Raw genomic sequence first — 25,629 nt, 5'->3', positions numbered from 1 at the left:
AGGGCTCTGTTTTTGATGTTTCACAGAGCATAGTTAAAAGTAATAGTATAAATAATAATAATAATAATAATAGTTCTATAACAGCAATATTGGTGAAGATAATGAGATGCAGAAATGAAAACCCCTCAGCAAAGCTCCCTCACATGTGCCTAAGCTCTGTTCATTAATCTGTGATAATTAGACTTTTTTGCAGAGGTTAACAGCAGTGGTGCATGGTAATTAAAGACTCCATCACTACCAAAGGGATTGAAATGCTTCTAGTGTGACACATGTCCAGCTTTCAGTACATGTTATGTTTGCTTTAGGTATGGATTCCCTATGTAAGAAGTGTGTTGAGTGTGTGTGTGTGTGTGTGTGTAGAGAGAGAGGGAGGAAGGGAGGGAGGAAGAGAGAGAGATGCATGATCTTATATTACTTTCTTCAGTGAAAGTTAACAAAGTATTTTAGCTGTAAACTAAATAGAAGAATGACCTATTGCTTGGATCATCAAATTTTTGGCTTGGCCACATGACCTTAGAGAAGTTTTTGATGTCCTTTGCCTCAGTTTCTCTATCCGTAAGATGGTGTGTTAATAGACTCTTTAGAGTATTATAATTTAATAATGATGACCATCAAAATTGCTAGCATTACTGGCGATATACATTATGCCATGTGCTATTCTGAACCCATGTGCTCCCTCAAAACATTTCAAAGCTGAAGGGGTTGAATAGGCTGTCAGTGCCACTTAATTCCCTTTGAGATATCCAAGTTGCTCAGGAACAACATTCTCCCAAAGGGCAGTTCATTGGACAAGATTCTCCTTTTTTTTCTAGAGTGAAAATTATGTAACACCTCGTAGCAACTTTACTCTGGTTATAGTAACCATTTGGCTTAGGCTGGGTATAGTAGCAAGATTCCATCCATGAAAGAACCCATTAATAGAGACTCTCAAGATGAAGAAGGGAACTATTTCATCCCTGTGCTGTTTTGGTTGTTGGGCTAAATGAGATGATGGATGCAAAGGTCTTAATGTGTGCTAAGTGCTCAATAAACAGTAGCCGGTGTTATCAGGGATGTGTGCTGCATATGAAGCCAAGAAAGGGAATGTTGTGTATTTCACTTTGCAAATTTTTACATGTTTCCTGTCCCCTTACCCACAATGGATGTTTTCTAAGCCCTTAGTGGATGCTGTGGATTGTGAAGAACATACACTTTTTTCCCCTACATATACAATAAATCATAGATATGATGGACCAAGAAAGATGATTCATATCCTAGGATGGTGTGACAGTCCACCATGTTACTCAAAAACATCACATAATTTAAAATGGGAATATTTTATTTCTGATTTTTCTATTTTATAATTTTTAATTATGGTTGACCACAGGCAATTGAAACCCCAGAAAGAAATATACCTAATATAGTCTAGATTGTAGTCATTTCTAAATTTTTTTAATATCAGTTTTAAATATGTAGGTATGCAGTTTGTGACATTACAGAGGAAAGAAGAGGGAAGGGAAGGGGTAAGAGACAGTTCATCTTCATTGTCAATTAACTTAGATTCATGTAGGAGCCACCTCTCTGAGCATGCCCATGAGGGCATTTGCATGAAGGTTTAACTGAAGATGGGAGATACCAACAGAACTTGGTCAGTACCATTTTATAGACTGGGTGCTGAGCTGAATCAAAAGGAGGAAATGAGGGAGGGACTGCTGAGTGCCAGTGTTCACCGCTGTCTGCTTCCTGTTCACAGATACCCTGTGGCCAGCTGCTTCTCTCTCCTGCTGCCACAGCTAGAGCACTCCAGCCTTGCTGGGCTGAGCTCACAGTTGGGAGCCAAGATAAACCCTTTCCTCCATACAATGCTTTGGTTGGGTATTTTTTTCACAGCAAGAAAAGGAGAGAGGGAAGAAGGAGGTTTCTAATCCTTAACCCTACCCCTCAAAGGATGAATTTCAAAGGTCCTAAGAGGGAGAGGGATTTTGCCTATATTTTGAGATTTTTTTTTTCCAGACTAAGTCAAAAAGTAAACTGGCATAGAAGGGGGTTCATTTTTACCCAATGTTTCAGGATCGCCTCCCTGGCATCTTTAGTCATGCTCTAGCTGAGGCCAAGAGTGAGGGCATCAGTGGCGACATGAAAGCCCCACACAGGACCCTGGCAGAGTTTCCACAGCAGCTGGCACATCCATTAGCAGTTCCCAGCCCCTCTCCCAGATGAGTGTGAAGGGGCAGGCTGGCACTTGCTTCTTCAGATCCTCCTTTTACTTTTTGGGGGGAGGGGATTTTTTTTTTTAAAGATTGACACTCCCATGGAAAGAAGAGGAGGAGGAGAAAGAAAATGCAAGGAAGGAAGGAAGGAAGGAAGGAAGGAAGGAAGGAAGGAAGGAAGGAAGGGAGGAAGGAAAGAAAAGGAAAAAGGAAAGAAAAGAAAATTTCTGTCAGCACTGAACTAGAATTACAGTTATTCCAAGGAATGATCTGGAAGTTCACTCCAACCTTCCTGACACAGATGAGAGCAGACTGACATCTGAGCGGCTTGGTCCCCCCCACCTCCCCGAGTTCCTCTTCCTGCTGATTTTCTTTGTAAAGGCAACCTTCAACTTCTGCATGCTGACACCATTGCCTGGAACAGCAATCTGAGCCCACACAGTCTTGCTGTCCCCAGGTGTGGTGACGTTATTTGACAATAAGTGACAAATTTCTGGCAAGGTTTTCTATTCAAGCATCAAAAGGAGATAGAAGATTTAACAAAAAAATAGGCAATAGTATGCTACTGCTATGTGCTAGTCTGTAAACTTGTTTTTTAGAAAACAAAAACAAAAGCCAAGGCATTGGTTTGTACTGAATTCCTTACCACAGCGCATCCAACAGCCCAAACCAAATGGTGTCACTCAACCAAGACAGAACTAGGTTGCTTATCTTACCTCCTAAAAAAAAAATCACAAGAGAGAAATGACAAGTCCCCCCCCCCCCCCACACACACACATACACACACTTTGTTCTCCACTTCTGCCTTCCTATTTGCTTGGTTAGAACACTCACTGTCCTACAGAAGGAGGTGTTTTGATTCTGGAGACATCAAGAAAAGGCAATTAAGATCTTCAAACTTATCTTGATGTAATTTGGTCCCTGGAGATTTTGAAAACTCCTGTAAATCTCCTCATTTTGCCTGGCTCCCATCACATGAAGTATCCTTCCCATTTTCCTTTTTCCAGATTAACCTGGGAGAAAGTAAAATCTCACTTTTACCTCTTCTTCTAGGACTTTTTCTTACTTAATCTTAACATAAAGGGTTCTTTTCTTCCAGTTTAGAGTGGTGGATCTGCCTCTGTGGAATAAGAGATCTTCACACACTGAGCCTGGCACAGATGAACTTGGAAGAGAAGGTATCAGAGCAGGCATGGCTTGGCTTTGCAGTAAGAGAAAACCAAGCCCTAACAACAACAACAAAGATCGAAAGAGAGAAAATGATTCTTCTTGTTAAAGTAAATTAATTAGTTGGATTTATATGAGGAGACAGAAGGGAAGGAGCCAGGCTGTGTCCCACATTAATAACTCCCTCAGGAGAAGCCAGATTGGATTGAAAGAGGAGGATGGGGGGAGGGGCCTTCATGCCACCTTGGAAGGGAAGGATCTTGGGTTTTCCTCTTTTTGCACTCTGTCACCCCTGCAGACACAAGCACATATCCCTGACATGAAAATGATGTCATCTTTCTTTTTGACTCACCAACCAGACTACATTAATCCCCCACAGCGTGAGGGCCAGCAGGAGGCTGCTTAAGGGACTTCAGGCCTGTGAATAAATGATGACCCAGTGGTTAGGGGGCGGTAGCCTAGATACATTCAGGATGCATTAAAGCAATTAGCCTGGAGAGAAGTGAGAGTACAATTTCCAATCCCCAAGAAGGACCAGGCCTTGCCTGGAACTGGGTGGGGAACTCTACAGCTGTAGGTTGGTAAGAACCACTTAGCAAAATGACTGCCCAGGAACGGATCATGCATGGAGTCCTGCCCTTTGGCCTGCTTTCATGCTGCTGCCACTGAGCGTGAGGAGAGGGTTTCAGGACAGGGAGAGCCATGAACTGCATTCTCTGCAAATCGCTGCACTTGGGCCAGCCCGGTCACAGATATTTCTAAATTGCGCCTTGCACACTGGTACCCCTGGTTGAATCTGATATGGAGGATGCTTTCTGTTTGGCCCAGAGCCTTTCTTTGCTTTGGCCCAGCATTTAAAACAAACAAACAAATCAAAGCAATATTTTTAAAATTCAAAACAGATTTTTAGGTCATCTTGAAAAGCCTGCTCGGTGTTACTGCTGGGTTGGTGTTCCTGCCTGACCCCGGGATGCTGGAATAGCTGTGTGGCCTCCACGTTGTCCCAGGTTCACTCTTCCCTGTTACCAACGCTCCCTCCCCGACTCTGCTCATTTATTTACGTGTATTCGGACCTCTGCGTGCCATTTGAGTTTCTGATCGCTACTTCATTAATTGATTTATTTCTTTTACTTCCTTATTTACTGGGACAGGGGCTTGCTGTAATGCTGGCCTTAAACTCAAAATCCTTCTGCCCCAGACTTTCAATTCTGATTTCAATTCGATTCTAGATGCCACTTTAGACTTGTACCTGCAATGACTTCCGAGTTTGATTCAATCAGAAGTATTAGGTGAACTCGGGAATATCCATGCCTGTTTTCTACATAGTTTTTTCTTAATCCCTGCTCTCTAAAGGGCTTTCATCTATCAGTCGTGGCTCAGGAACCCTCCTGTAGACACAGCCATGACTCTGAGTCTGCGTCCTTCCCAGATGAAGCTCCGGAATCTACCTGCTCCGTTGTTTCATCCCCCTTAGAAACAGCAGCTGACCAGGAAGTAGCCCTAGAATAAAGGGCCATCTGAACAGGCTTTAACTGCAGCGATTTGGGCCTGTGCGGAAACGCATCAAGGAAGGACAGCCAAGACTATCCCAGCTAAACACTTCTTCGTCTTTGCTTCAGCATGAGATGTGAGACAGAGCCGCTAGCTTCTAGGAACAGCCGGCCAGAGCATTCCTCCTTCCTGAAGCTGGGTGCTTCGCCCACCCCACCCCACCCCCGCCCCACCCCACCCCACCTCACCCCCACCCTATCCTACCCCACCCCACTCCTGAGGCAGTAAACTCCGTCCCCTCCCCGTCCCCCCCCCCCTTTTGTTTTATTTGTTTTTTGTTCTTATTCGAATGAATTTCCAGTTGGAAACCTCATTTAAAGACAAACAATAGCGCCAGTGACTCCGGCAGACTAAATCCCGCAGCCTGAACTCCCTTCTCTGAACCCTCAGCCGCTTTTCACACCTCTTGCCTCCCCCACTCTCTCTCCCCCAATCCCTAAGGCCTAACAGGAATGGAGTGCTAAGGGGAACTTCCCTCCGTCCCCCTCCCTCCCTCCTTCCCTCCCTCCCTCCCCTCAGCTGAGCTCCATTTGGGCCCTTCTAAAAGGCACATCTCATCCTTCAACCGGCACCCTAGTCCCCCAGTAAACAATCACATTGTTTAAAACTAAAGGGCAAGCTGTGTGTTGAAGGGGGCTGAGGGGCCTGTTTGACGACTGCGCTCCAAAGCCGAGAAGGCGGTAAAAAAGGTCCAAGGTACACAGTCAGAAAATGAATAATTCAACTTCCCTCACACGCCGAATTAACCTTGACTTCTTTCGTGCTTCCCCGCCCCCATCACGCCAACTTTTGCCTCTCTCCAACTGGAGTTGGCTGAAATCATCCAAGCATGCATTTTAATCCCATCTGGAAACGTCTTCTGCTCTATTTGGATCACAGAACACGAGAGCAATCGGGTAAGTACGAGTTCCCTACGGGAAGGGAAAGCCTACAGTGAGGGGTGCTTGGGGCATCCCCCATACCCATGAAAGATGACCACCAACTATCTTTCAGCTAATATTGACAGCCAGAAGACAAAGCAACTCAGGAGGCAGGGAGCCTCTCTGTTTCTATTTTTGTGTCACTCTTTTTTTTTTTTTTTTTGACACATCTCCCTGCCCCAGCTTTCTCATAAAACAGCAACAACTACCACTTTCACGCCACCAGGACAAAAAAAAAAAAAGAACCCGCATCAGGTGCAGGGCTTTGAAAGGCAACTAGGCACAGAGCCATGGTTGGGGGGATGAGGGCACAAGACCCTTGACATATAAAAGCCCCGTTTGTCCAGGATATGTCCCTGAGGTCCTTCCCTTGACCACTTTACGGGGAAGGTAGAAAGAAATGGGAAAAGAGCTTGACCAGCTCAGAGGAAGACAGAAGCAAGCCCGGGCACATGCGGTGGTTTTCTTGGTTCTGTTGTGAGATAAACAGAGTCGCCAGGCGTGGAGATGCACGCCTGCAGTCTGGGCTGCTTTGGAGGCTGATGCGGAAGGATGGCTTGTTTAAATTCTGTCTGAATTACAGAGTGGGTTCAAGGCCAGCCTAAGCAACTTTGGTAAGAGTTTGTCACAAAATAAAAAGCAGGAATGGAGGTTGGGGGGATCCAGTTCAGTGGTGGTTTAAATAAAAATGGCCCCCATAGGCCTATGGGGAGTGGCACTATTAGGAGGTGTGGCCTTGTTGGAGTGGGCGTGGCTTTGTTGGAGGGGGTGTGTCACTGGGAGGCCAGGCTCTGAGGCTGGCATGTCACTGTCATCCTGCTTCCTGCCAATCTGGATGTAGAACTCTCAGCTCCTTCTCTAGCACCATGTCTGCCTGCACACTGCTGTGCTTCCTGCCATGAAGGACTAAACCTCTGAAACTGTAAACCAGCCCCAATCCTAAGTTTTCTTTTGTAAGAGTTGCTGCCATGGCCACAATGTCTCTTCACAGCAATGGACTAAGATAAGTTCAGTGGTAGAACACTTACCTACTGTCTTAGTCAGGGATTCCTGCACAAACATCATGACCAAGAAGCAAGTTGGGGAGGAAAGGGTTTATTCAGCTTAAATTTCCGCATTGCAGTTCATCACTAAAGGAAGTCAAGCAGGTCAGGAAGCAGGAGCTGATGCAGAGGCCATGGAGGGATGTTTGTTACTGTCTTGCTTCCCCTGGCTTGCTCAGCCTGCTCTCTTATAGAACCCAAGAATACCAGCCCAGGGATGGTACCACCTACAAGGGGCTCTCCCCTCTTGATCACTACTTGAAAAAATGCCTTACAGCTGGATCTCATGGAGGCATTGCATTTCCCCAACTGAAGCTTCTTTCTCTGTGATAACTCCAGCCTGTGTCAGGTTGACACACAAAAGCCAGTACACCTACCAAGATCAATCATCAGTCCTGAAATGAAAAAATACTGTATCCATTCAGATGGTATCTTTGGAGATAACAGGAGCTGAGGCAAAAGAGAATCTGGGTCGGACTTAAGAAACTCGCTCCCGTGAGTATGGACAAGATAACTTCTAGAAGAGTATTGTAGATCTCGTCCAAGGGAGCTTTCTGCAGTGGTGGAATGTCCTATAGACGTGTTGCCCAGGAGGATAGCCACTAGTCATATGTGGCCTCTGGACAGCTGAGTTGTGGCAGTTTAGTCTTTCTCAATTTTAAATGACTTACATTTAAAAGCGGCATTGGGTAGCAGACAGCATGAGAGAAGGCAAGGCTGAGGCAGCATCTTCTACATCATTCCTTTGTGAAGCAGCCTGAGGAATGTCTAACTCCAAACACTCCATTCAGAAATTCCTTCAGCGTTTTCAAATCCTAGGAGGGAAGAGGCAAGCACTGGACCGAGCTTCCTCAAGGCGCCAGGTCTGAGAAAAGTACTTTCACATTAGAAATTGAAGCTCCAACTCTGCTATAAATAGTATTTCCCAGCTTGTGCAACTGGGGAATGTGCAGGTGACAAATTGAAGTGTATGGGCAAGAGTTACAAGATGAATAACTGACAGAATTGGAATTATAGTCCCTATTATATCAAGCATTATTCTCAATGCTAAGGTCGTAGAAAATCAGCCACTGGTTACCAAGTTTACGGTTATGTCTGACTTGATCTTTAGCTACCAGATTTCCTTGGGTTAGAGTTGAAACTGTTGGATAAAGGAACAACCTATGCTGTTGGGCTCGTGGCTATTAACAGTGTGACACTCAGGTCTGAAGTGCTCCCTCCCATGATTTTGTTGTTGTCACTGAAGGAACTGAAACCTGAAACAAGTCCATATTAGGCAAAAAATAGTGTCCCAAGGAATAAAATCCCCTTCCCCTGGGGAATAAAACAAAAAATAGCCTTCCTCTGAAACCATCAGGGCCCCTAAAAGGGAGCAGGCTTACCAAGGAGGGTCAGTCTAGCACCCCTGGCTATGGCTGATGAAGAGAAAGCATTTCCCTGTGGCTAGCCATTCATGGGACAAGGTTGGTGTTGGCTATAATTAGAGCTGTCTTTCTAGGAGGGGGTGGGTGCTTCCAATGCCAGCTCTGCATTTGCATCTGGCAGCTGGGATGCTGCCACCTGGCCTGCTCTGTTCTCCAGAGGCATCTCAGCTGCTTTCCCAGGGCAGGTGTGATGAGGGCAAGGAAGGGAGAAAACACAGCAGGGACAGTGACCATCACGCAGGCAGCCATTCGCAGTGAGTCTGCCCTGCTCATGTAGCAGACTGCTGCTGCTCCAGGACCCCGCCATGGCTGCTAGCTTTCTACACCAATGGGCTCCGGGGTGATAAGTTCAATCCCCAGTTCTGTCAAACCTGCAGTTTCTTCAGTGACCTACTTTCCTCACTCGGTGGTGTTGGAACAATGCCTTGCTCTGATCCTTGTTTAGACTCATTTTTGCAAGCCCTGGTACAGAAAGAAGCCCAGGCTTTTGCCAGGCTCCCCCCTCCCCCACACCCCTTGAATCCCTGACAAGTGTTGATGGGAAAAGAAAAAAAGAGAGAGAGAGAAAGAAAAACAAGAGGAAAATAGGTTTTGGTTCTCCCATAGACTGTCAGGCTCCAGAGGAACCAAAGACTGGCCCATCAATAGGAGAGAAATCCAAATGTGCTTCTCAACTCAGAGCAGAATTGGAATCTGAGTCTGTCCTCGAGCAATCTACCTTTCATACCCACCCCCAATTCCTCATAGTGGGAAATAACCCATGCAATGTCAGCAACACTCTGGACCCCACAACATCAAAGAAATCTCTGCCTTTGAGGTATCAGACACCCCCAAATTGCTCTAAGGGCGTGACCACTAGCTTCTTCCTCTTGAGTGAGCCAGTCCAAAAAAACATCTCTTTCATACCCACGGTCACAACTATTATTGAGAGAGTGGAGTGACTGAGGAGCCAGGGAAATAGCCCAAAAGGTTCTTTGTGCTTTGTGAAGCAATGTCAGTCACATCTATAAGCAAACACCAGATAATCTGACCCGGGAAATAACGTAGATAGACACTAAAATCCTAACCAGCCTTGATTGATTGGTTACCGTAGCCATGACTGTCCCATGTGCTTTTGAATTTGTGATGTGCCTTCTTATCTAAGACCCCTGGATACAGATCCTGCTGAAGGCCTCATGTCATAGATCCTGGGGTACAGGGCAGTGCCTGATTCCTAAGGGGTCAGCTTGACTCTGAGTCATCAGTCTTTCCAGAGCCCATACCTGGTCATGGACTCTGGGGCTAGCTTTAAACTACCTTCGAATGTCACCTTCCCATATTTTCTCAGGTCAAACGCTACGATAACTTGGTAGACTGACCTGCCCAGCCTCCAACACTCAATCTCTCCTCTTGCCACCGCTGTGACCCCTAGCTGAATCCACCCAGGCTCCTTCCCCCTGCTTGAACTTGCCAAGATACCATTCCTCTGAGACACCTTCCCCGTTTCCTCTCCAAGAGGACTGGGGTTTTCAAAATGGGCCAGGCCTATGCTGGGCTCAGGGTGAAGGGCATCCCTAAACGCCAAGGCTCTTCTAGTCCAGAGTGATGTATGCTTCAGAAAATGTAAAGGGAATCCCAAAGATATTGAGAGACTCTCCTCTGGGAGTAAAACAGAGGGGTCCACAGGGATGTCCTTTTGGCTGTGCCCCTCTCCCACTAGGTCTGCTACTGAATGAGGATAAAGTTTAAAGCTGTAGAGTATTCCACAAAAACCACAGAATGCACTCACCTTGGACCTACTAAGGACACAAAGGTGGAAGGAAAACTCTGGTTACTTGGTGTCGTGGAGGGGTTCCCTAATCTGGAATGACAAACTTGCAGATTTAAAAATTACTTTGGTGTTGGGAAGATGACTCAGTGGGAAAAAAAGCACTTTCTGTGTAAACGGGACCCGAGTTTGCATCCCTAGCACCCAAATAAAAAAAGCCAGCCGTGGCTGCCAGCACCTGTAACAGCAGCACTGGTGTTGGTGGAAGGAGTGGTAATAGGGGCAGGATGAGTTCTAGGGCTTGCTGACAACCAGCCTAGCTAGATACAAACACAATCAATCAAACAACAACAAACCCCAGTCATCTCCTGGTTCAGGTTCAGATTATCTGGTGTTTGCTTATAGGTCCCACATTTGCCTTACAGAGCACAAAGGATCTTTTGGTCCATTTTACTGGCTCCTTGGTCACCTCACTTTCTCAGGTCAGGCGTATGACCCTGTTTCAAATGGATATGGCAGAGGATAGAACAGAATACCTGTTATCTTTCTCTGGGTATTGTGAGCACATGGGTACACAAATCTGTGCACACACACACTAATTAGATCATCGGTCGTCAATTAATCATGTCTTTTTGTAACTTTTAGCTGAAAACACCTATTGGATGGAGTTACCCACCCATGGATCAGCCCTACAGGAGGGCATGTGTCAACTTCTTACTCAATGATGGTTACAACCAGCCCCACCCTTTCCCATCCAACTGGTTCATCTCCTGTGCCTCTCCCCAAATTGCCCAAGACAACCTGTCCAGCACTGCACCTCACTTCCTGGCCGTAGCACTCCTTCCTCTTCTGCACGTTCCTCCTCATCTTCACGTAGCTGCTTCCTTCTCGACTGGACTGAAATGCCTCTTCAAAATAAGTCCCTACACTGCTCAGCCTTGAGTAGCCATCCAGTAATTACCCTACACACTATATATTTCCTTCATACAACTTAGCACTCTATATAAGTATCTTGTTTAATACCTCTTCAAAGAAGATTCTCTTAACTTCCATCTGTAGAATGAATGCCCAGGGCTTGAGGTCACCTGCAATGTTTGTGGGTTTCAGTGTGTCCTCTGCCTTCCCCCCTACCCCCTCCTCCTATTCTTTCCTATCTCTGTTCTTTCCTCTCATCTCCCTCCTCCAGATTTTGGCTGATGAGCCTCCGCTGAGCTATTTTCCAAATCGTGAGAATCACTCTGTATGCAACGGCTGACATCCTAGTTGGGACATCTCCAATGAGGCTTGGCTTTGGTTTTGTTTCGCTTTCTTTTTTCTTTTCTTTCCTTCTTTTTAGACAGGATGCAATATAGCCCAAGCTGGCAATGCACTCAATACATAACTGAGGCTAGTCCTGGACTTCTGATCTCCTGCCTCTACCCCCATCCACCCAACAATGTACATCACCACACCCAGCCATCATTTGGTTTTCAGTAATTCCTTTAAATTGGGATACTTTTGTGGTATGTCATGAGGGTTTCTTAGCTTCAGTGTTTGCTTCTCTGCATCATTATAGGAGCTTTCAGACTTTCAGACATATTAACATATGTTTAATTATGCTCATCCTCAGATGTAAGTGACAGAGTTTTAAAAATCAAATAAATAGTAAACACAAGGGCCCCTGGAACTTGACAGAAGCCTGCCTGAAGACAGTAAATGTGCTAGTGGGGCCTGAGAAGGAAGATTTGGAGAGAAAGCACCTCCCCTTTCTACATTCCCAGTCACTCAGGCAAGTCTTGAACATCTGAGTAAGAGCCTCTGCCCTGGCCTGACCTCTTCCTTCAGCTTCTGGGCAACCCCTGAAACCTACAGCTCATCCTGATGATGCTGCAAACAGGATGACTACAGGTCACCTTCCTTCCAAAGGAGGAGTTCTACTCCTCACTGAGCAAGGAGAAGCGGTTCTCTCACGCCTCTTAAACTGTGGCAACAAACAGCATAGGACTGAAACATTGGACAAGAGATTGGTGGCACAAGACATCCTTTCCTGGGTAACTGGGCACCTCTCAGCTCCAAATGTGCCTGCTGGCTGGTTTGCCTAGAGCCCAGTTGCTTTGGATGCTGAGCAGTCACCAGGACCCACAGGCAGGGCTCTTCCTCTTTGTCCAACCAGAGACTGGGATGAGACACAGAATGATACAATTGAATCCTCGTGGGCAGTTCCATTGGGGCTGAAAACAGTGGAAATATGGGTACTACCTTAAGATGATGTCCGCCACTTCTCACCAACCCCTCTGACACGTGGCGTTCCACACTGGCTTTTCATAAGTGACCCCCACCCACGCTTCTTTCCACCATTTCTCTCCTTTGACCCTTGTGAACTCATACATCCTTATCTGTAACTTACAATAAAAAAGACCCTAAAGTATAGACTACTTAAAGAACACAGTCCAGAGCTTGACACCTGCTCCTGCCACAGAGGCTTTAGAATATTTTTATGTTGCTCGCCCCTAATGAACGTGTGGGATTAGTGTGAATGATGCCCAGATAATTGCCTCCCCTCCCCAAAGAAACCCAGACAACATCCACATCTGGGCTGCCATGTGATTCTCAAGTAGACAACCAAAATCACATTTTCAGAGACAAGGGGGTCAGGGGAGGAAGAGTATCAAGGAGACAATCTTATCTGTCTCAAAAGCTATGAATGAAATAAAGAAACTGTGCTCTGAGTTCCTAACTCACATGATCACTGTGGGTCAGCCATCAATATGTAGATAGAAAAAAATAATTAGCATAAGCTCCTTGAAATTTCTGCCTACAGCCTCCCCAAGGAGGCCTCAGGGAGATTCAGATAGCGTTTGAACAGCCAGGGTTTGATAATGAGAATTGACATTCTAGTGTGTACTACAAAAGACACTTCCCTCCTGGAACCGAGAAAAGTACTTTAATCAGCCAAAAAGTTGCTACTATAAAAAGGGGAGGAAAGGGGATAAAAGAGCCCCCCCCCCATTGATTGTCACTAGGCTCTGCTCCCACCAAGTGTGCAAACCCCTCTGGCATTAACCACGCCTACCTCATTAATACCATTTGTTCATTGCTACGCCAGAAAACCCAGCTGATTCCCAGGAAGGGCTGGACAGAAGGTTGCCGGGGTTTCCAGTTGCTTAGGCACACAGTTCACACCCCATGTGTTAGGAACTCCCTTGCTTTTCCAACTACTCTGAGAATCTGGGAAGTGAGAAATGGGCTTCCAACAGAATGGTCTCTGACTCCTCCCTTCCTGGTCAACTCCCAGGGTGTCTGAATAATAGTTATTAGTTGCAAGTTCCAAAAAAAAAAGGGGAAAAAAAGGTTAAATTCACATGTGAAACATAAAGAGTGAACAGACCTCAAGATTGAAAATGGTAAGTTGAGAAAACCTCCACCTCCTCCAGCAGAAGCTAAAGATAAAACAAAGCATGCTTTATGCCCAAGGCAGAAAATTAAAAATTGAGCAGCTTCCCTTCTGAGAGGGTACCATAGGGTGAGTTTGCTACATATTCTCCTCACCATGCTCTGTTCAGATTACCTGCTAGCATGCTGATTTCCTTCATCCCTTGCTTCTAGTTGAAGCAAACACCCTAGTACCAATCAGCATGGATGCCGGTACTGTCCACAAGGCAATAATCCTGGCGAAGTTGAGTGAGGCATCAGATCTTCGGGGCTTGGGGTAAATATTCACACGCCTAGGACACAGCCAAACTTATCCTTGAATCTAAGTGGGAGTCCGAGGGCATGCCCCCTCCTGTGTGCTTCCTGCAATAGTTTATTGTCCTATGTGGAGTACAAAGACAAGACACCCTTGGTGTGGTAAGAGCATTTCTGAAAATCCAGCCCCAGAAGATCCTGTGAGTAATAACAGGAAACGCACAACTTCTCTGCAGCTTAATGTTTACCTTTGTTCCAGTTTCTTTTGTTCTTCCATTGTTCCTTTCTTCCTTGCTTCCCTCCTTCCTTTTCACATCCTTTCTTCCTTCCGTGGTGATAGGGTTTACACCCAGGGCCTAGTTAATGCTGGGCGAGCTTCCTTGTACCAGATTCCTGGAACCTGCTTTATTTACTCTTTCTACAGTGTTTACTGCAAGTACACCACCCATTAAACTTACTGTATGAAATAACAAAAAACTCAACCGGAATAGATAAAGGAGGTCTTGAAACCCAAAGATTCTAGCTTGAGACGCCCTTAGAGAGAATCAAATGGCCTTCTCTTGAGCCTCCCCAGTGTTATGGGTTTCTAGATTCTCACAGAGGTTTGGAAAAGGCAGTTTGGTTTTGGAGCCACAGATTTCTATAAAGTAACTGGTGACAACCCAGGAAGGTGGTATGGCTTCTTGGAAAATGATTGCCCACAGAGTCTATAAGACATAGTTGTCCTATAAATGCTCAGGTCTGAACACTAGCAAAGCTACTAACTGGTACTCTAATACTCTGGTCTGAATGCTTGTGGTTTTCCAAAGTTCATAGGTTGAAACTTAGTCCATCTGCAATAGTCCTAAGTAGTAACCATTGTGCAGTGCTTCCCAGACAGGATTAGTGCCCTGTAGAAGGTCAATAGAGTTGTTTCTACTCTAGGAGGACACAGAAAACATGCCAGTGAGTAATCAGAAAGAACTCTTACAGACACCAACACTTCCAGCACCTTCAGCTTGGACTTCCTATCTCCAGTACTGCCAACAATAAATTTTTGTTGCTTGCAAGTAACACAGCCTTATAATTAAAATTTTATATTTTATATAAAACTATAAAAAAAGAAACCCATTTTTATAGCAGATGGGATGGACTGAGCCGTTATAAAATCTAGCTAAGGGATACGGTAAGCCATCCTGCCAAGAGTGGGACAGAAACAACAATGAGAATTTAAGATAAAAGGCCAAGGAAATCGGCAGAAAAGAAGAGCTGAGACTAAAGGACACTACAGAGAGAGCCGGTAAGCAAGCACCAGGCCTCTGGTTTATCTCCTTTGCACGCTGAGCTCCCAAAGGCTCCCAACTGAGCTTGGCACGGTACAGAATATCACAGGGAGAGCTCGGGCTGACGCATAGTGAAGAAAAGTTGAAGTCAGACAGTTTCTAAGTTTTTCCCTGGATGCTCATTTTCCCTGTGCCTGTCTATGATTTTTTTTTAATGATGACTACATTACTCTGGTCAGTACCAAGGTGGAGAGCTGTCGTGGTAATGATGAGGTCGTATACTTCTTCTTTTGATGAGAGAGTGAGTTTGAAATGAAATGAGAACATGGGTTGCAAAAGTAAACTCTTCAAAAATGCCTGAGTGTCTGGCAGGTTGCGACCAAGCCATCATGGGATGGTGAAATTCAGCCACCGTTGTGAGGCGCCACTTAGAAAAAATATCTAGTCCCTTTCTAGATAAACTATTCTATTTGTGGCTGACTTTGACTCCCTGCCTGCCAAAGGTAAAGGACTTTCTCTAGAGTCTCAAGTGTTCCTCAGCTCACACTCAAGATGAGTTGGCAAAGTCAGGATTAGCTTTTCCATATCAAAGAAAGAGTACATGTGCCCACACTCTGGCCTTTTTTTTTTTAACATTTCATTTTTTTTTAATCTTTAAAAGGAGTAGGTTCTGTACAGGGGGGTTAAATGCTTTATAGACAAGAAAAAAACCTGCTTTAGAACCAACTTATTCATCATCATCATCTTCCTCTTCCTCCTCTTCTTCATCATTTTCATCCTCTTCATCCTCTTCCTCTTCCTTCTTTTTCTTGCTCTTTTCAGCCTTGACCACCCCCTCTTTTGCTGTGTCAGGTTTTCCTTTAGCTTTGTAGGCAGCAATATCCTTCTTGTTCTTCTCCTTCAGCTTGGCAGCCTTCTTCTCTTAGGGCTGCTTGTCATCCGCTGCAATGTTGTTCCACATCTCTCCTAGTTTCTTTGCAAAATCACCAATGGATAAGCCAGGAGCTCATCTTTGATTTTGGGACAGTACTCAGAACAGAGCAAGAAGAAGACTGAAGGAGGCCTCTTGGGTGCTTTGGGGTCCTTGAACTTCTTTTTCGTCTCCCCTTTGGGTGGGGGGTGCAGGTTTTCATTTCTCTTTCATAACGAGCCTTGTCAGCTTTTGCCATATCTTCAATTTTTCCCCTTTTCTTTAGCAGACATAGTCTTCCACCTCTTGAGCACTTCTTGGAGAACTCTGAGTAGCTGACAGAGCATTCGGGTGCTTCTTCTTGTGCTTCTCCAGGCAGGTTTGCACAAAGAATGCATATGAGGACATTTTGCCTCTCAACTTCCTAGGATCGCCTTTGCCCATGTTTAGTTGATTTTCCTCTGCGAGGCACAGAGTCGCCCAGTGCCTGTCCGGCTCTCACTTGCCCCAGTGCTGTCTCTATGGAGTTCAATGTACTGCAATGGCTCACTCTAGTCCTTGTTATCCTATTATCAGATCTACAGCAGAAAAAGAAAATCAGTGCAAATACCAAAATGAGAAGGAAGAAATGGATAGGCATGGTGGAGAGAGTGTGGAGGGGGGCGGGGGGGGGGGAGGCAAAAGGTGAGTAATAATAGCAGAAAACTAAAAACAAAGTGAACAGCTTCCTTCCAAGATTGCTGAAGTGTAATAGCCAAGCTATTCCTATAGAATGAAAGTTCAGCATCTAAAGATAGAGCCATCATTCTTAAAAAGGGAAGTCATGAACATTTATCTCCTCAATGCTGGGACTATGCCAACCAAATGTCGGGCACTTCACCCAGAAGAGGATATAAAAGAGGTGGGATTGCAAGTGGTACTTCCCTTCTAGACCTGGAAGACACAGATTCTTGGGACTTTTCATCTGGAGTTGCTAAGCTAATTCTCATTACTGAACAAGTCAATGTGTATGGAAGATAATAATGTAGGAAACACAGAGAAAACTTGTGCATTAAATATTTGACACCAACAGTCTGCAGAATAAAAAAACTAAGAAGAAAATGTGGATGAAAACTTGGTGTTTCAAAAATTCTAAGGAAGGCTTTCCTTGATTGACACCATATACTTGTCTGATCTATTCTTTGGTTCTGATCCAAGTGGGGCATCCTGATCCAAATATAGATAGAAGAAAGAAGGGAGCTGTTTCCTACAATATCAGCTAACCCTCAGAGTGCTGAGAGAGAGAGAGAGAGAGAGAGAGAGAGAGAGAGAGAGAGAGAGAGAGAGAGAGAGAGAGAGGGGGGGTTCTGTTTTAAGTAGAAAGATCTATATGGTCTCACTGCTTATATTACAGAAAAAGAATGAAGGTCAGAGTAGTTGTATGTGGTCATGTCTTAGTTCAGACTATAACAAATTATAGAGACTGGCTTAAACTATCTGAGGTCTCATTTCATATGAATAGCTGGGATATTACAGCTCAACAATCTTGAAAGTCCTGTTTACTTTCCCTTAGTTTTTGTTACTGCTATTCAACTTAGGACCCTTACTTTGGTCCATTTATTCCTTTCCATTGTAGCAGTTACAATGGCTTTATTTTCTGAGGTAGCAGTTGTGACAGAAGTGGTGGCCACAAGATTTATTCCTCATAGTTTTAACTGCTTGGAAATCTCAGATCTAAGGTTTATAGGCAGATGCGGGACTGGCCTTCCTGACTTGCCAATGAGTGTCTTTTCTTTGTATCTTTAAATAGTAGGGGAAGGAAGTAAGCCCCCTAGTGTCTTTTCTTAAGGAGCACCAATCTAGTTCACTAGGCTCCCATCTTTATGGCTTCATGACGTCCCCCAAAGCTCTAGTTACTAATGCCACCATTTTGGGAATTAGAATTTCAACAAATGAGGTGGAGGGAGAAATATCTACATGCACTCTATATCAGACCAAGCTTATGTCTTAGCCATTACTTAGCCGAAGATGTTTGCCTCCAACTGGTTAAATAATATTGTCTCATTCCTGAGCTCACATGCACTTCAGCTTCTCTCAATTTAAAATCACACTTGAAACTCCTAAAGCTCCCCAGTTGGTCCTATGTTAACAGCTAACCTACACCAAGCTCTCCTCTGGGTATTAGACATGAAGACATGCAGTGGAGAGTGAGTAAGCAAAGCACTCACTTTGTGAAGAGAATATTGAAGCATTAGTTAGTGCAAAATATATAATTTACTGATCTCCTCTTGTGGGAGATACTTTTTCCCCTGTAGTGTTATTATTTTAAATGGGACTGAGCATCTTAGAACTCATTCAATGGCATGGCATTCTGTTATGTATCAGTATTACCACAGCATTAAAACTAACATTGCTACAGAAGCTGGGTATAGAAACAGAATAACTTCTGGTCTTGAATATTTTCTCTCTTCTGTCCCATGCACTCCTTGAGGAGCCACTCTCTCATTCCTTCCTCCCTTGGATCTTGAGCCAGTAGGTTGTTGATTATTTCCTATGTGTATCTCTTGTATCTTCAGCTGATGAACTAGCCATTTGAGGACAACTACTATGTCTAATTACCTAGGAGGCCAAAGAAGCGATAGGCTCAGAGTAGGCTCTGACAAAACATCTGGGTGATTAATTGGCTGCTTGGATAGTTGGAATGTTGCTGCTTGGTTGTAGAACGAGAAATAGCTATAGCTCACCATTTGACCCCTGGCTACCCTGGTAATGCCTGCATCTCTTAAAGTATCAGAGATACCTCTGTCCTGTTTCTCCTAAATGAATACATTCTCTCCCACAGCAGGTGTTCAGCTGATATTAAGTTTGTGGTAGAAGCTCAAAGAAACCATGGCAGAAAAAAAATTGAAATACAAAGCAATTCTTTCTGTGGAAAAAAAACATCAAAGGAGATTTGAAAAAACCATTTTGAAAAGTGGTTTACTATCTTAACTTCAATGAGAAGTGGCCCAATTACCATTTACCTCCACATACATAGAGATAAAAAGATCTGCTGTGCATCTGGCTGACAACCAAAAGCAGAAGCTTCCACAGGAAATTCTGAATTTCCAATTCAGTTAGAGCTCTATTCGTTGGAAGGATTTCTTTTCTTTGTCTTAAAGTGTGTGTGTGTGTGTGATATTTTTATTAATTCTCTAAGAAGTTCATACATGCATACAGTGTATTTTTACTATATTCATCCCTACTTCTCCAGTAACCCTTCCTAGGTCCATCCTTTACCCCTGTATTTCTCTCCAAGTTCGTGTTCTCTCTGTGTGTATCTCTGTCTCTGTCTCTCTGTCTGTCTCTGTCTCTCTCTCTCCTTTACATTTATATTTACTGGCCTGGTCTTTGTGTATCTTATGCAGGCAACTACCACTGCTGTCCTGTCATCCCCAGAACACAGTGTTTTACTGTGATCCTCCCCAAACTTTGGCTCTTACAGATCCTTCTAGCTTCTTTCCCTTGATTGTCTTTGAGTCTTGGGAAAAGGGATGTCACATTTGTGGTTGAGTACTCCACAGATACTTATTCTCCATAGTTTGACCAATTACAGGTTTCTTTTTTAACTACTACCCATTGAACAAAGAAAATTCACTTATGATATCTGAAGGCTATACTAATCTGTGTGTATAGACATGCAAATTTAAATAAAAGTTTGCTATTATGTCCATTTAGCAAACAACAATAAAAGATTTGCCCCTGGGATCTATGGACAGATTTCCTGTACAGGTGTGCCTCTCCTCCTCCTGTAGAACAAGCTTTAAATCCAATCAGAACGAAGTTGGTAACCCCGATTATAGTCATGCTACTACTATATCCATGTGTATATTTTCCCATGAGGGCCAAGGCAGCTCTTTTTTTTTTTTTCTTTAAGACTCCAGGTTGGACAGAGTCTCCCTGGTTTGGTCCTTAGCTTGTCCATTCCATAAGACACATTGTGTGGTTCATGTCCTAATTGAGAAGCACAAATCAGCAATCAACAAAGACTTGCCAAGCTCTCGATTGGACTGGAACAATATGTGAACATGGTTGACCAAGGATGTCAAAAAAAAAAAAAGTCCCATTATGGCTATTAGATATTTGAATGGATTTATTGAGACTTGCAGGGGAGCCCTAAAGAAAACCAAAATTCCTCTGTATTGGCCAGATTTGTACTACATTTTCAGATGCAGATACATACGCTAGTGGGAAGAAGGAGTATCTGAGTCAGTTTGTAGGGAGACAGTTTAGGGTAACTGAGAAAGACAAAGTACAGCAATGGAAAACAGACCACCATAATAAACTTTGGTAAAGAGATTCAGGGATGAGAGGGAAATTACTGTGTCCTTATTCTTATTCACCCGCTGGTAAGGCTTGAAGACCATTTAGCTGCACCAGAGTCTCAGGTGTTCCAATCTCCTTGTAAAAGGGTCATGAAATATGTGATCCACCAGGACCTGTCCTGTTGTCTTGTCAATTATCTAGGGACCAGAAATCAATCACCTCGTCACCTGAGCACGAGTTCTCCTTCATGCAGAGACGCCGAAGCAGTTTTTCTAGCTCATCTAAACTGACCTTTACTCCACAGTGAAGGTTACCTTTCCTATCTACCCTTTCCCTTGGCTCTAGTGTAGATGACAGGAAGTCTGCAGACTATGCAAGCACTCAACAAAAGCCTTGTCATCTGATGTACTCAAATGTCCTTATTGCTTTCTGTACAACTCCAGCCCAAGAGCGTGATGAGTGATCATTACCATAGTTCTCTCCTCACATTTTCACTCATCCCAGACACCCTCTGCTTTCCTCCCTGGCTTTCCATTTCCTTCTGTGGGTAAGCTGGGCCAGTCCTCAGGACTGGGCTGGAGAGCTGTGAACCATGAACTTTGAGACCCACCCCCACCCCCACCCCCACCCCCACCCTGGCTCTGCCTCTTGGCTATTACATCCTGAAAAGCCACCCAGTAGGCTGCAACTCTGACTGTCTTCCTCCGTGACCAATCCCTTTAGGAATGTGTTTGTGAAATCTACAGTAGTCTTAGGTGCAAGGGAACAGAGTTATGGCTTTTCCCTTTTTATGTGCTGAGCTGGAAAAGAGCCCTGAAGGATGGCAAATACATTCTAGAGACCTGAGTTCCTCTGGCTGAGTCATTTTAAGCTGCTTTGGGTCCAGTTTTCTCACATATAAGTGAAGAATGCTCATAGTAAAGATAGCACAAAGCTATGGCCTGGAAGCATTTTAATAGACAAACTTTAGAAAGAATATGAACTTTTCCTCCCCTTAGGAGGTAGGTTGTTAGAACAGTTGAAAACATTCAACTCAGGTGGGTTCCAAAGGCACCCTAACTATTTGTCAAGCAAAATCTATATGTCCAAGTCAAACCCATTTGCCTGCATCTGAGAATGAAGAAAAATATTAAAATAGAACAGGCAGCTGAGAAGGGCCAAAAGGCAACTGGACAGGACAGGACTGGGGAGTCTTCTCCACACTGGTTGGCACCTTCCTTCTAGAGATAGGTCTGAATTCTACAAGGCTACAGAATGCTCCATCCCATGAATGTACTGTGAGTAATTGCTAAACTCACAGCACACCATCTAACACATAGCTTGGAGAGGGCATTATTTTATATATATTTTTTAATTCAATTATTTCAGAAATGTACCTTGACCATAGTCACTACCATCCCCCACTGCTCCTCTCCCTCCCAGATTCGTGTCCTTTGTGTATTTATGTTTTTAATTGTCTACCAAAGTCAATTTGTGCTGACTAAATACTCCTGAGTCTGGGGCCATCAGTCGGAGCATGGTCAACCTGCCAGGCACCTTACCCTCAAAGGAAATGGTCTCCACTCTCCCTCAGAAGCTGTCATCTGGATATTTTCTCAGTTAGGGATGTGGGCTCATGAGCCCCTTCTCCAGATTACTTTTTTTTTAAGGTAAGAACTTCCCTGTTAGAACAAAAGCTGATCTTGTTTAGTCTTGAGTTTCCCAGGATGTGATGTTCTGCACAAGGACAAGGCTGAGCATGCTGTGTCCATCACTCGAAGGCATTACCTTAAGAGGTCTGTGCCAAGGCCCTATCATTCTGAGTCATTAGAGTTCTGTTCAAAAGTAAGACAATAAGATTGAAGAAAGAGGTTTTTTTTTTGTTTTTTGTTTGGACACAAGCTCTCACTATGTAATCCAAGCTAGCCTTGAATTTACTGGCATGTTCCTGCTTCAGCCTGCTGAGAAGTGGGATTACATTCCCACCTAATGCCTGTAAGCTCTGAGATGTTTGATAGTAAAAGTAGCCCCAGAGTTTGCCATCTTCTAAGATGGGTTTCTAAAAGGATAGCCACCTGCTTCAGAGCTGTCCCCCGTGGACACACATGCCAGCTCTACACAGCATGGAAGAATCAAGGACAATTGGCCAAAGCTGAGCCTGTACTGTTTGATAACACTGTATCCAAGAGTCATGTCCCCTCTGTGAAATCAAGGACACAGTCTCGTGGCCGCAAGATTCCTGTGGAATGATGGGTAAGGCCCACACATGCTCTTTATGGTCTACAGAGGAAAAGCCAGTGTGGTAAACTGATTGCAGCATGCTCCTATTCTGATATCCTTGTCTTAGCCTCAACAAAATGATGTTTATTTTTCTTTAGCTGGAGCTGACCTTGTGATTCACTTTGAGCAACAGAACACTATAAGTGCCGTGTGCTGGTTGCATGGCTTTACCTCAACAGGCATTAAGCACTTGAAGCTCTTCTCCATGGGCTCCACCATCACCACATAAACAGTAAGTGCTCCTGGCTAGGAGTCACATGGCCTAGGCATCCCATTGCCCCAGCCAAAGAATCATCTGAGAAAGGATTAGAGACTTCCTAAACCAAAGAGCCTTCAGTCCGCCTAACAACAACCCCAGGCATCTGTGTGAGCTGAAGCAAGACCAGCCGGTGTGGCCCAGGGCTGCATAATTGCTGATTCATAGGTTTGGGTGCACACAAAGCTAAGTTTTGGGGTAACTTGTTACAGAGCAACAGATAATCAGTATGGTTACTCATCAGAGCAGATTGATATAATGACTCTAGGCACTTACATGCTCAATTTTCCCACAGATTTGATTAAACATGTACTATGTAACAGAATACATAGGGATACATATCTGTTCCTTTAAAGCTGCCTTTGTTGCTGCTGTTGTTGTTGTTGTTTTTAATTTTGGTTTTGTTTTTGTTTTTGTCTTGGAGCCAGAGCTTCTCTGTGTTGCTTTGGTTGTCCTAGAACTCACTCTATAGACCAGGCTGGCCTTGAACTCAGCCATTTGCCCACCAGAGCTCACATTCTAATGAGCACAAACCAAAATGAAATAAGTCATTATATTTCTAATAAAATATTATCTAGCAATAAGTAGTATATAAGATATTTAATGTATAAAAGGTTCTGGAGACATGGATCAGCAGGTAAATTACTTGCTGTGCAATACAAGGACATGGGTTCAGATCCCTAATAGCTATGTAAAAAGCCCAGCAGCACTGCAACATACCCCAGTAATCCCAGTGCCTGCTTGGCAGAGACAGAGGTATCGTTAGGGCTTGATGGATAGCCGCTCTAGCCAATCAGTGAGCTCCAGGATCAGTGAGGGACCCTGCATCGAAACATAAAATGAAGAAGCAATAGAGGAGGTCATTGAATGACAACCTCTGACCTCTGCACGCGTAAACACAGGCACACACATGAGAACATACACATATAAACTTTTTAAAATGTACATCCATAAAAGGTAAATAAATAAAACTTTAAAATAATAATAAAAACAAATTAATAAAAAGACATGGTACAGTGACAAAGCTTTTAGTTAGGGAAGCCTCAGTGAAGAAAGTTGCCAATCTGAATGTTAAGAAGATAGAAGGAAAGAGTCGCTAGGCAGAAGGTTTAGTAGGTGACGAAGCTCTGGGGGCAGAACATGGTGTGGGAGGACCAGAAGACTGGAGCAGGGAGTGAAAGGGAGGGAGGCGAAGGGCTGAGTATGTTGGCTTCTAAACCAGGAAGAAGAATTCCAATCCTATGCTCCATGTACCAAGTGAGCCGCCATTTACTTTTAAAACAGGAAGGGATGCCGTCAGATTACATGGCTTCCTCTGGCTGATAGGGATAGAGTGGTTGTGTCTGCCCAAGAGGGACTAGTCTGGTGGCTGAGTAGAGGGCTCCTGTAATAACTCAGACTGGGCCAGGGCCACGACCAGAGGTTCAGAGGAGGATTTCTGGAAAGGTGACAGCAAGTGGGGTGGACAGGATGTGGAGTAGAGACAGTTGAGAAGGAACTCCTCAACCTTTGTTCAATAACCGGAAGCTGGCCTTTCGGGCCTGAGATGCCCACTACAAGAGATAGAGGCCAAGTGTGGGGAGGGCAACGCTGGCCTCTTGATCTGGAAAGGGTTACTGCTGGAGAAACAGACTTAGAGCCTGGGTCTGGGAGATCCAAGGCATGAAGGTGATAAAGTCTGAACTGGATGAGGTCACCAGAGACACCTAAAAGAGACAGAAACCCGGGATAGAGATCTGGGACACGCCTGCAAAGACAGGTTGAATAGTTGAGAAGGAGCCGGCAACAGAGCCTGGAGAGCAAGCTGGCGTCATAGACCCAGCACGGAGGCCATGATAAGTTGTTCAGAATACTGGCAGCAGAGAAAATAGGTGAGACCCTTCTGGATGCTTCTGAAGCTGGCAAGCGTGCCGATGCCCTTTGCCCTTCTCAGGGCAGTAGTAACTCACAAGCACACAGTGGATTTATGAAATGGTATTTGAAGCTCTTGCCCCTGCAGCCTTCTCCTTTGGGTAGCTGACAGTTTATTCCAAGCCCCACCCCAACTCCTTCTAATCCAGCTGCTTTCTGAGCTGCTTGATGCGCCATGGTCCCGATGATATACATAATGACGGGCCAGGGTAGTGGGCACCTGGACTCCCTGGGAATCATAACTCCATTATGATGATTGTTCCTGCTCCAGCCCTGCTCCCAGGAAAGTCCTATAAATACTGGGGGCATAAAGGGACAGCAGTGGCATCTCCCCTATCCCTCCATGAATGGACCCAACATCCTCCACATTGAAGCGTCTCTGGCTGGGGCACTGACTTACCCTTCCATCTTTCTTGAGTGGACACTGCTTCTGAAGTCAGCTCACCTGTCCCTCTGGTGGCTTCCTAGGTGCTGACTTCTCTGCCTTTTGGCGGAAGAGATTCTTTCCTGGTGGCCTGTGCCACGTCAACAGTCAGGACCAGTCACCTGTGTCTATGCCCCCCAGGATGTCACCTTTAAGGTTCTTGTGAGCAATCATCGTTGTGGAACTTCCTCTCTTCTTGGTATTCCATTCACATATCTGTGAGGTGTGTACGGCTGGATAATAAGATGGCGTCCTGTCAGCTTGACCCAAAGCATTGTCTGTATAAACGTCAAGGTGATGATATCTGGCCCTGGTATCGGAGAACTGGTGCATGACTCTTTCCTACCTACAAAACATTTCTTTTAGTGTGACATTTTGTCCTCAATGTGCCAGTGTGTGTGGCTCTATCTCAAAGCTTTTGTTTCCGGTACCTGGTTAGCTGATTTAGACCCTTTCACAGGAAGGCATTTACCAGCCATCACAACGAACCAAGAACAGCTCCCCCAGCAGCCTGAGTATGATTCTGTGTTCTGGAATGTTCACGGTACGTTAGGAAGCAGGATGCTGAATTTTTAACTTCATCTGATGTGAACAACAGACCAAACTTTAACCATCA

At 44.6% G+C, this 25,629-nt stretch overlaps 1 pseudogene; it reads right to left on the bottom strand.

Annotated features, from left to right (window-relative positions):
• Positions 1 to 15,696: 15,696 nt before the first annotated feature.
• LOC127692179 (high mobility group protein B1-like) lies at positions 15,697 to 16,367 on the bottom strand (annotated as a pseudogene).
• Positions 16,368 to 25,629: the final 9,262 nt, after the last annotated feature.

This window comes from Apodemus sylvaticus, chromosome 9, assembly GCF_947179515.1.
Source record: "Apodemus sylvaticus chromosome 9, mApoSyl1.1, whole genome shotgun sequence".
Classification (NCBI taxonomy): Eukaryota; Metazoa; Chordata; class Mammalia; order Rodentia; family Muridae; genus Apodemus; species Apodemus sylvaticus.
Note: the sequence above shows the minus strand (reverse complement) of the source record. Positions and strands in the feature narration are given on the sequence as shown.